Consider the following 12,225-nt stretch of genomic DNA (forward strand, 5'->3'; position numbering starts at 1 on the left):
TTGAACTGCCTTGGCCCTTTTTAAAAACAAGTGGGTCAGGATATTTTTTTCAAGTGCTACTCTTCAGACTTAGACTTTATAAGTACATGAGTTAACATCACGAATACCATGACCAATTATACTCGGTGCAATTAATCAAGTTTCCATTTTATCTAGGGATTTTAGTGGCAGATGACACAGCTTTGATGAGTGGATTAATTGGCCAAGAGAAAGGTGAGCTCCTAGGGTTGGCTTGATAGGGTCATGGGAAACAGCCCAGATGCTAAGAAGCTGAAATGAGTCACTCCCCCCCAAAATAAAAATGATTTGAAGATTATATTTAAATTAGACAAAATATAGTCAGTCATGTGATTTTGCTTCTTGGGGCAGAGACAGTTTACATAAGCATTTTAATAGCCCATTTGGATATCTGCTAAACTTTGGTAAGAATGAGAATTGACATGGATATTCTCATATCAATATGAGGGGTGAAGGAAGGAATTTTTTTGAAGTGAAAGCAGTTAAGAAAATTCAATTTAAAAATAGCTTTATTTAGACACTCTGTGAAGTTTGTGTAAATATTTCAAATGTCTGAAATAAAACCTTTGTGTGTGCAAGTCATTAGGGTTTGACACAGAGTTTGAGCTAGCAAAAAGAATTGTAACAAAACTGTTTTGAAGTGTCTCATAACTCCAACACTACTACACTTATGTTTCCCTGATTTGGAATAGGTATATATTTCTTATAACAAGAGTCAAAAAAAAAGAAAAACACAAAACCCGACTAGGACAATTGTTCCAATCCCGTTGCTAGTTCTGATCTCAGGAAAAACCTTGTTGGTTATCCATGGTTAAAAGGTAAACTGACGCACATTAAACTTTTCAAGTTTGAGTATGTTATAATTCAAATTGGGCAATGCAAAATGAAAGGTGGTTAGAAGAATTCTACCCATCAGAACTAGAGATAAGGTTTGTATAGAGCAGACACTGAACCAAAGCAAAGAGATGATTTGATAGGTTACAGCTTCAGTGGTTGCCTTATTTGGGAAAGCCTCCTTCACTATCTGTGATTGGTTGTTCTTAAGTTTCATTGTTCTGGATTCAAGTGCATTGACTCTGGCTCAGTTTTTAGTTCACTTATGCAGGCTGCATTAGAGCCACCCCAGTGTGCTGGCCTCCTTGTTTAAATACTTTAACATTATAAATATAAGATACTCTCTGATTTGTGCTGTAAATATGGACCAGCCTAGAATTCAAAATTCTGTGCCATACTATTGAAAATTAAATATCATATAGCATCATTATTGTGTTATCCAGTTATTTATATATATCATTAGCTCTGAACAGGTTTATTTATTCTAAGACTCTTCAATCTAAAGTCATTAAAACTGTATTCAGACAAGCATACATAATCTAACCTCCCAACTGCAGACTTAGGGATTCCGGTCAAGAAAAGAATTGCAGCTACACAAAACCGGAGACACAGTCATGTGCAGTTGAGTTTCAGGTGTGGTGATCTTGGCAAAGGCAAGTTATCTAGGTTTAAAAGACACAGAAATCTTTTAGAATGGTATTTTGTTACCACAGTAAAGAGACATAAGTTTTCATCATGTGCTTTCTCCTTAATATGTAACAGGAATGAGAAATATTTCTAGATTCAGAAGTTGAAACCTCATAATCCCTTTTACAAAAATGATAATAGTTTCGTTTACTGATCCTTGAGCCAGAAAAATTTGCAACTGTACTTGTCTTCATGTGCTTGTTTCTTATATGCAAGATTGATTTGTTTCTATTCAAAGAAAAATGTTATGTATTAATATAGAATATTTCTCACATTTACCTCTTTGCATGAGATAAAAAAAAGAACAAGTCCATTTCCTTTGCTCCTGAGATTTTTAAAAATTGATTCTGGGGGCTCAACTTGGTGTTGTCTGTATGTCTTCCTAATTGCTGCTTGCTGTTGGCTTTCTAGATATCCTTCTGAACAGGCCTTTACATGAACTATATTTGTTCCTAGAGAATGCAGCATGACCACACAGATTTGGTCAAAATAATGAGTATTCCTTTAAAGGCCAGCTGATAAAGGATTTGTCCAGCACATTTTTACCACTGATGCAGCTCTCTCTCTCTCTCTCTCCCTCTCTTCCTCCCCGTACCCCACCCCCATACAAAACATCACATCATTCCTAGGGATGAAAAACTCACAGGCTAAAAATGTAAGGCTTTCTCTGTGTCTGGAGGAGAATTTTGTCATTTAAGTAAAATAGCTCTGACCAGGCAGGACAGTCTTCCTGAGTATTTCATTCCTAGGACTGTTTGCATTCTTTCCCAGTGAGCTATAGTGACAGGCAGCAGAACCTATTTATAGCAGGCAAGATGAGCTATTAAACTATTCAGTGCTTGGTTAAGAATAAAAGCTTCAAATGATTGGTTGAATTTCTATGTGCCTCTTCTCAGCAAGCATCCTTTGCCCTTTTGGGGGATGTGGCGATATGTTGGGTTTGTGACAACCCACCTCAGGAATAGCATGTGATGTGAAAAGGGATAGATTGAAACCATACATGGTGAAATCAAAAAGATGCTCTTTCTGCAGGTGTTTCTGAAATATGCTGGGGTTATTTCAGTGCTTGCAGAATAAATAAAACTGGAGGCACCCTCAAGGATAATGTTTGATCCATATAGGACACATAAAGATCTGGGTCCAATACCTTCTTCAGATGAAGAAAGCAAGACACACTAATTAAAATAACCTAATACTGGGCAGCCCCGGTGGCCCAGCAGTTTAGTGCCATCTTTGGCCCGGGGTGTGATCCTGGGGGCCTGGGGTGTGATCCTGGGGACCCAGGATCGAGTCCCATGTCGGGTTCCCTGTGTGGAGCCTGCTTCTCCCTCTACCTGTGTCTCTGCCTCTCTGTGTGTCTGTAATGAATAAATAAATAGTCTTTAAAAAAATAAAATAAAATAAAATAAAATAAAATAAAATAAAATAAAATAAAATAAAATAACCTATACCTTGGCCAGTTATCACAGAACTGGAATTATGTCTCATGGCTTCCTGTCTCCCTGTCCAAGAGTACCCTTCAATGAGAAATATACATCAATAGCAAAAATTACAAACAGCACGTCTCTAAGGTGTTAGAGCAATGTAGTCCATTGGCAGTCTCTAGACCTATCAACCTATCTGTGGCTCTGCAGCTGTGTAGCAGCCATAAATAAGCTACAACATCTTGATACTACTAGTACTTAGGTTCATCTGGTTTGGTTATCTCCAGGGAGAATAAAGTCGCTGGGTATTTCAAGGGAGGGTGGTGCTGGTGTTGTGAAAAATAGACCGAGATACAGGGTATTAAAATGTTCTCATTGGGTAACCCAGGTGATTCAGAAGTTTAGTGCCGCCTTCAGCCCAGAGCGTGATCCTGGAGACCCATGATCGAGTCCCCACGTCGGGCTCCCTGCCTGGAGCCTGCTTCTCCCTCTGCCTGTGTCTCTGCCTCCCTCTCTCTGTGTTTCTCATGAATAAATAAATAAATAAAATCTTTAAAAAAAAAAAAAAGAAATGTTCTCATTGAGTTGTTTAGGGTTTAGTACAGTGGGAATTGGATCTGTTTAATGGAACCCATTCTTTTAAACCTGCCTTCATAGCTAAACTTAATCTCCTAGCCGAAATTGTATGTGAGAAATATACTTCTTCCTCTCTATGAGTGCTTATTTAAATTGATATTGAGCTCTCCTGCAGACACAAAGTCATGTCTGTGAGATTCTCAGCATCCCAGAAACACATCTGTAGATGATGGTGTTTGTTATCAATAGCATCTCTTCTTCATGCCAGGGCACAGTGATGGGAAGGAATCTTTCTTCCATTTCAGCACTGCTAAGCCATCAGACCCACTAGGGAACAATTACTGAATCTAGATCAGTTTGTGATATGAATTTGAGACTTAAATCTGAGATTCCTTCCTAAGCTATTTCACTACCTTTTTAATAAAATTTAAATTCATATAGCCATCATTAGTTTCAGATGTCGCTTTCAATAATTCATTAATTGCTTATAAGCCCAGTGCTCATCTGATCACATGCCCTCCTTAATGCCCATCACCATTACCTTACTGTAGAATACAGTACTTCAGAATAACAGAGAAGGAAAATCTAGATCAACCTTTAGGGTTTTCGGAGTTTTATCTTAGCAGATTTTTTGGGTAGATCAAATGAAATAGTATACATACAAATTAGAGCCTATTGTTGTGACTTTAAACATTAATTGAGGAAGTTTTTAGTCAGTGTTAAAATACAGAAAGGGATAAATATTTATCAGGACATTATAATGATGGCACATGTATTACATTAGCCGTAGACTTGAGTATGTGTGTTGATTATCTCACATGATCTTCTCAACCTTGTAAGAGTAACTGGCATGATTATTTCCATTCTTAAATGTGAAAATTGAGGCTTAAAAAGATCATGCAACTAATCACCAATCTTTATGATTCCAGAATATATGCTTTTGACTACTAGATTCTGTTATCTGAAATACAAGTTATACTTTTCATTATATCATATAAACACATAGTAAATAACTTTATAACTCTACTAGTTGTGTGCTAAGCCTATTAGGTTTTGATTGGTTTTGTTAGGTCTTTTTGTTTTGTTTTATTTGTTTTGGTGAAAAATCTTGGAAGATTTAAACTATCCTATGTTATGAAGAGAGATCAGAACAAAGTAGGCTGTCAGCAACTGGCAAGCATCAGTGATGCATGTGAAAGACTATTGTCTTTGGTGTTACAATGAGTGCTGGGCTAAAAGCCCAGCAACAGGAATCTGCCTATCCTGGTTGTGAGATTTATGTAAACAATATAACTGGATACATTGTTTACTGTTCCTTTTTAAAAGCTTTAGGATGCCATGATTCTCTTAAATTTTTTTCCATTTGAAGGCCTGGCATTGTTTATTTAGAGCATACTTAGTTTTAAATCACAGGAAAAAATAATGGTATCATTATATTATAATTATATAATATATTATATATATTATATATATTATATTATATTATATATATATTAATATAATATTATATTAAATTCACACTTTATCGAAACACTATTTCTCAGAAAAGTAGTGCCAACACATGGATTGTATAATGCCTAAAGTAATAATGTAGTAATGTGTAATATGAGGCACTCTGAGAATTGTTGTCTGGTGTAAGAAGAGACCCACAGAGGAAGGACAGGTGAAGCATTTTTGTGGAGCAGAGCTTTTGAGCATCATTCTCTACATCCCCTCCTCATGTCAACTTTAGCTCAGGGCTGAAGCCCTGGGGATTATTCAGTACATACTTACCCCAAAGGTTTCTGCCTCAAGAGAGTTGAGTCATTTTGAACTTCAACCCAGTTTTTCTGACTTCACATTCTGCAACTTCTTTTCATTTTTCTATCATTCTCCTTGTTGTCTTGTAGGTATTGAAACTGAGCAGAAAAGGCATGAGTTACTTATCCTGGCAGAACTGAAACCAGGGTCTGGATGTATACACTGCTACTAAATTGCACATGGTAAAAAGACACTCTGGACTTTGAAATAGTTTACCACAGTATTGACTTGTGTAGACACAGCATTGGAAACTTACCTGCATTTCTGCATTCAGTTTTGTGTGGGACAATTGCCGATGTTTTTGTTGGTGGATGTTGGGTTTGCCTGGCCTTCCCCCCACCCTTTTCATAAGGCAACTTGAGATTATAAATAGATGATTACCGCTAGAAAACAAGAGTCGGTAGGGTCAATTTATAAATGAAGAACACCATATTTTATTCTTCTGAGTACACACAGAAACACAAAGTAAAGAAACACACAAAATCACGTACACATTTTCTCTAAATAAGATCTTTTCTCCATCTTTAGACCTCAGCCTGCTAAGAATGTTTTGGGATATCTCCAACTAAGATAAAAAACAATTGAATTGGGAAATTCCTGATTCTTTTAGCAAAATGAGAATTTTGTGACTGAGCTAAGTAGGCGGTTTTTCTAGTATCGATGCTATGCAATTTTGCTATCAGGTGTCACATTGCTCCTTAGGAGATGTTCCCATTCACTGAGCAGCAATATCTTAATGGGAGGCTTATTCCTACAAAGAAAACTCAGACTATGTTTCAAATAATGATAATATTAGCTATATGTTGTACTGGATATCACCAAGAATTCTGCACACATTTCATTTTTAGGATGGGAAATTTCTATTTAGTCTATGGCTTGGTGTGTGAATGTGAGTCAGTTTCTTATTCAGAAGCTGATGGTGGTATATTTTTTCTCTTGATTATTTTCTTGGGATTTCTGGTCATCCTATTTAGGCAGCTGCTGCTGGCAATGAGTCTCATCAAGATCCAAATGATGCAGGGATTGAGATGTTCTCTAAATGCCTATCTGGGGAGGTTGAAGTAACTTTCCTCTTTTACAAATATCCACAGGCACAAGACCACAAAAACATATGCCTAGCCTTTGTAGACATCTCTGTAGGATATATATACATATATATATATAAAATATATATTTTATATATATTTGTTTTATATATATATATATATATATTTTTTTTTTTCCTCTAGGAGATTCCTGCCACATTTCTCTCAAGCCTTTTTAAAAACATGAATTTCTGGGATCCCTGGGTGGTGCAGCGGTTTGGCGCCTGCCTTTGGCCCAGGATGTGATCCTGGAGACCCGGGATCGAATCCCACGTCAGGCTCCCGGTGCATGGAGCCTGCTTCTCCCTCTGCCTGCGTCTCTGCCTCTCTCTCTCTCTCTCTCTCTGTGACTATCATAAATAAATAAAAATTTAAAATAAAATTTAAAAAAATAATAAAAATAAAAACATGAATTTCTTTTCACACCTAGTCTGATTTTGCCCTTTGTAGATGAATATTATTCAAGGAGGAATTATTTTGTATAGAAAATAGTGATCCTGGAAAAAAGCAAACACACACACCTTTATCATCGGTGAGATAACCCTTTTTCTCTTTTATCCCCTGTGTCATATTAAGAAAACTTTCATAATATGTAAATGTGAAGATTTGTTGTTATAGTCTGAATTGTGTGGGCCCCCCACCCTACAATCTGTATGTTGGAACCCTAACCCCCGATGTGATGAGACTTGGAGACAGGGCCTTTAGGAGATAAGTAGGTTTAGATAAGTTTACCAGAATGGGGCTTTCATAATGAGATTAGTGCTCTTATAAGAAAAAACCCCAGAGAGCTTGTGCTCTCTCTCTTTCACTGCCATGTAGGGACACAGGCAGAAGGGATCTCTATCTATAAGCCATAAAGAGAGCTCTTACTGGAGAGCAAACTCTGTTAGATCTTGATCTTGGACTTTCCAGTCTCTAGAACTATGAGAGAATTTACTTCTACTGTTTAAGCACCTCGTCCATGGTATTTTTTTCAGCATGGATGATAAAGACACTTATCTTTAACAAATATCAATGTAAATATGATTGGTTAGTTTGATTTGCAAAGTGGCCAAGTTTTTTTTTTTTTATCCATTTAAAAATTCACTTATAGAACTGTACAAAATACCAAGAGGTTCTATCTGTAGGAAAAGTTGCCGTAGTTTGTTCCAGAAAAGTCGCAGGCTCTCTCACAGCCTTAGAGACTCCTTTTTAGGTCTAATAATATATAGATTTTCTTGGATTTTTTTATGTAGACAGCCATACCATTTACAAATTAAGTTTGTTTTGTTTTTATCTTCATGGTGTAAGCCATTTTATTTGTCTTGTATTATTAAATTGGCTAGCATACTTAATGTTTTATTGAATAAAAGAGATAGTGGAAGTTTTCCTTGTATGATATTTGCTGGAGACTTTTGATAAGAATCTTCTATCTGGTTAAGCAAGTTTTTCTTCTATTTCTATTTGCTAAGTTTTGTTTTTCTACATGAATGGGTACTGAATTAATTTTCATCATTTATTGGGAATATCATAAATTAATGACTCTTTAAGGGATGAATTACATTGCACTGTATTCTGAGATAAATTACGACTTTACTTTTAGGGTTCGATTTCTCTGTGTAATTTTTTTTCTTTCTATAAGAAATATAAAGGGGATATTTCTTATGTGAGTCCAAGAGGTGGACTGGTCAGGGGTGGCATCTCTTCTTCTGTTTTTTAGATTTATTTATTTATTGAGAGAGAGAGAGAGAGAGAGAGAGACAGCAAGCACATGAGCCCAAGTGTGAGGGGCAGAGGGAGAAGGAGAGAATCTTAAGCAGACTCTGCACTCAAGGTGTTGTCTGAGGGGAGGCTCCATCTCAGAATTCTGAGATCATCCCTGAGCCATAGTAATCAAGAGTCAGAGGCTTCATTGACTGAGCCACACTGGTGCCCTCAGAGGTAGCCTCTTTAACTCCAGTTTTTTCATATGCATTTCAGCCAGTTGTAAGGACTATGGGGAGGAAAAAGAGAGCCTTACATTTTATGAGGATGTACATTTATTTTACGATACTCCAGTGGCCATAACTTACTCACATGTCTACTCTTAGTTATCAGAGAAGCCTCATCTCACTATTTTCTATTTAATATTTCCTGTATCCTATTTAATTTTGATGTTTTCTATCATGTATTGCCTAGCCTAGTGTTATGGGTCAAATATTTAACTCATTTATGGTCAGTCTTTTTAATTTGTTAATAAAACGATTGATGACTAAAAATAAATGTTCCTTGAAAATCATTTAGGTACATCTCACAAGTTTGATGTATATTATACCAACTATTGCTCAATTCTATACATTTTATAATATTCATTTGTGAATTCCACTTCAAACCATTAACTAGAGAGTACATTTTAAAATCTCCATATGGTTTAAGAATACATTTTTAATGTTGATTTCTCATATGATTGCCCAGAAAACATGAAATATACATTATATATTTTCTTTAATATTTGTTAAGATTGTCTTGTCATTTAATATGTGGTCAAATATTTCAGCTGTCCCTTTTGTGCTTGAAATAAATATATACACTCTATTTATTGGATCCAGGAGTTCTGTTGATCAAGATTATTAATGATATCACTGAGCTCTTCCATACAGTTGTTAATTTTTATCTGTTTTATCTGTTTTACTTCCACATATTTCTAATAGAGGTATGTTAAAACTTTTTATTGATTGTGCTTTTGTTCATTTTTCCTGAAGTTTTTTCTTATATTTGTCTTTACTCACATTTAATTACTCATTATTGCATACATTTGAACTTTTCTACTAGTTTTTACTTTAAATTCTAATGTATCTAATTAATATTGCTAAATTAGCTTTGCCTCTTCATTTGCCTGTAACAAATGTCCCTTTATAGTAAAGTTCTGTCTTTTTGTTTCAGGTATGTTTCTTAAAATAGACTTAGCTGGATTTCTATAAAATCAATTTAGTAATTTCTTCTTTTAATATATTAGTTTGACACATTTGCATTTATTATGTTTGCTGATTATAACATCTTACTTTGATTTTGTTTTCTATACATTTTGTTTTTCCTCTTTTCTGCATTTTGTTTCAGTAAAAACTTTTAGAAAATTTATCTTTATTTTTCTTGCTCATTTGGAAGCTATGGATTATATTTCTTTTCACATAGTGGATACCTATTAAGTTTATGCTAGTTATTTAAGTATATTTTTTAAAGCTCAAAGTTATTAAAAATATTTATACTTATTTCATGCATGAAAATGGATCTCAGTATGCTTTAACTATTCACCCAATACCCAATCCAATGTCATTCTTATTAACTAATATATTGAATTTTATCTATCATTTGAAAGTAGCAAATACTCTTAAACTTTTTTCTGATCTAAAAAATTTTTTTAAATTTTCCCTCATTGTTGAATGTTGAATTAAGTATAGAATTGTAATTGCAAGTTATTTAATCTCAGTACCTGGAAGATACTACTCCAATGTGTTATATACAATCTGTTGTTCCTGATAGGGTTTGTTTTGCCTTTCTGAATGTTGTTCATTCATAGTTCATCTATTTTGCCCTTTCTCCTTCCTAAAAGGCTTTTTATATTTATCTTTGATGTAAGTACGTTGATATACATAGTTTCCTTATAATGTATTTAGATGTGAATTTATCCCTATTGTTCCTATATTTTACTTGATGTACACTTTCAATCTGAGAATGCATGTCTTTTTGTTTTGTAATTATTATATCAATAATCCTTTAATCAGTAATCCTGGCTTTCATATTGACAACCCAGTGATTAGTTTATGCTTCTCCCCATGTATGCAACCATGTTAAATCTGGAATACAAGTCATTATTCTTTAAGGTACTGTCTCAGTGTGAGTATAAAATGTGCTCTCAGGTAGCCACCATTTGTGGTAGGTTGTTATAATAATGGCCCCAGTGAATGATGTTTCTTAGTAGCCATGGACTACATAGTCCCTTCCACATTGACTCTGGGCTTGAGCATGTGCTTTGTTTTGCCTGATTGAACATCCACAAATGTGACATAAGTGGAAGTTTAATATACACTTATGCATTAGGACTGGAACCCTGAGATCACCATGTCACAAGGACTCATGGTCTAGCCTCTAGTCATGCCCCAGCCATCCCTCCAGTTGAATGCAGCCACAGGTGCAAGCAGGAGAACCACCAAGCCAACACTCAGAATTATGAAAAATAATAAATCTTTGTTTTAAACTACTTTAAACTACTGAGATTTGAAGTGTTATTCAATGTAGCAATAGTTATCTAATACAATGTCTGATTTTTAACCCTTCCCTCTTCAAAAATATGTTCCAAATGACATAGATTTTTAAACCTAGTTGTGATGATGGTATACAAAAAACAAACTTTCAGTCCTTTGTTCCTTATGTTTAGTTATTCCCAGAATGAGGGCATAACACTCTGGGGTACAAGTAATCATATTTACAGAGCTTTTGAATGACATCCAGGTTCCCAATGGGGATAAAAAATCAGAACAGATTAAACATATAAATAAAGTAGGTTTTTTTAGAGCTGAGACAGAAATTAAGATAGAATTGTAGGTGGAAAAAAAAAAAGAATTGTAGGTGGATCAGTGTCCATTTGAAAATCCCAGAGCTCTGAAGAAACAGTAGGGAGATGTAAATGAAGTAGAAGCTCTGAATCATGATCACTGTCATGACTCTCCTTCCCAATGGAATGAAATCCAGTTTTTACATGGAAAAGACACATGGTTGCCTCTGTATTTATACAAAGAACTTTCAAGTCACACTTCCTTGGAGGCTATGTGAGTAACTCAAAGATCAAACTTCAAGTTAGTCATTTGCTGGCCTTACATAAGGCAGGGTCAATTTCACAGACTACACATGAGCAGGTTTCCAGGATGCCCTAGGGAAATAGAACATGCTTTTAAAGCAAATGATCCACTAATTTTTTTATTAACAGTGCATCTACACTTCTTTGGCTCAGGCCTGTTCCAATTTGAGACTAAAGAACGTATTAAAGGAACTGAGTAAATCTTTAATATATATATATCACATATGTGTACACATTTACATAAACGTGTATGTGCATATGTATAAACTTAATCAGGACTGAGAGAAACCATCTTTTACTGAGCAACCTGATAATTTCCTAAGAACCTGTTTAAGGGATAAAGTATGCCATCATCACAAGTATAAGCTAATAGTTATGGCCACTCAGGCAGAAGACTCTTTATTTTTAAGCAATATTTTTATATGACCAACTTAAACTAAGGAAAAAAAATATTCCTAACAAATTCATTGAAAACTATCAAAGAAAGATTTGAGGAACTGGACACAGATTTCACATCCTTATAATCAGAGGTCAAATAGTCCTACCCTCTTATACTCAGAGGGTCATTTGGCCATAATTCTTTTCATCCCCAATAAAGTTAATTGGAATTTGTAAAGCTTGCCAAAGTACAAAATACAGAAAGTGAACATCACTATATTTGCTCTTTCCTGATGCTTTTTTCCCTTATGACAATGTTTCATAGTTAACGGATTTTTCTTTCTTTCTTTTTTTATTTTACTTATTTATTCATGAGAGAGAGATTGAGAGGCAGAGACACAGGCAGAGGGAGAAGCAGGCTCCATGCCGGGAGCCTGACGCAGGACTTGATCCCGGGACTCCAGGTTCGCGCCCTTTGGCTAAAGGCAGGCTCTAAACCACTGAGCCACTCAGGGATCTCCCATAACTGATTTTTCTAATTTATTGGTTTATTAGTAAGTTATCAGAGTAACAAAAACATAACAGAATTTGAAAGAGGAAAGACACAATT

The sequence above is a fragment of the Vulpes lagopus genome, chromosome 2, assembly GCF_018345385.1.
Source record: "Vulpes lagopus strain Blue_001 chromosome 2, ASM1834538v1, whole genome shotgun sequence".
Taxonomy (NCBI): domain Eukaryota; kingdom Metazoa; phylum Chordata; class Mammalia; order Carnivora; family Canidae; genus Vulpes; species Vulpes lagopus.